We start from the raw sequence: 541 nt of genomic DNA, 5'->3' as shown, positions 1-541 counted from the left end.
GAGATGTTTTTAAATTCAGATGGCATAGACTCAAGGTCAGATTTTGGTTTTCAGAAGCTTAAATTGCACGGAGGGACATTGTACATTCTTCCCCAGTGGATCATCTGGCAGATTCGAACCCTGTGTCCTCAGGATTACAGCGTAAATTCTTCCCACTGGGCCACCAGAGCTGCCATTCTTACTACAAAGCTAGAAGATTGGAATCCAGACATATCTTTGCAATGAGAAAAAGCTACCTGTGTTTGCACATCAAACAGGCATTTTTCCAGAGTGTAGTTGCTAAAGAGAGAAACACTTGGCTTCTGTCAGGGCTACTTGTTCTCTCAAAGATACATCCCAGCCTTGAACAGTGGCTGGTACATAGTAAGTCCGCCATTGGGTTTGTCGGATTGGCAGATGGACAGATCAAGAAATTCATGGATGATGTTGTTGTTATGTGCCATCGAGTCGCTTGTGACTCATAGCGACCCTATGTACAACAGCCCTAAACTCTGCTCTGTCCTATGCCAATCGCACTGTCTCTGACACACCCATCCAGATT

The sequence above is a fragment of the Elephantulus edwardii genome, unplaced genomic scaffold (genome assembly GCF_000299155.1).
Source record: "Elephantulus edwardii isolate Elephantulus edwardi_28Jun2011 unplaced genomic scaffold, EleEdw1.0 scaffold00015, whole genome shotgun sequence".
NCBI classification, from domain to species: domain Eukaryota; kingdom Metazoa; phylum Chordata; class Mammalia; order Macroscelidea; family Macroscelididae; genus Elephantulus; species Elephantulus edwardii.
Note: the sequence above shows the minus strand (reverse complement) of the source record.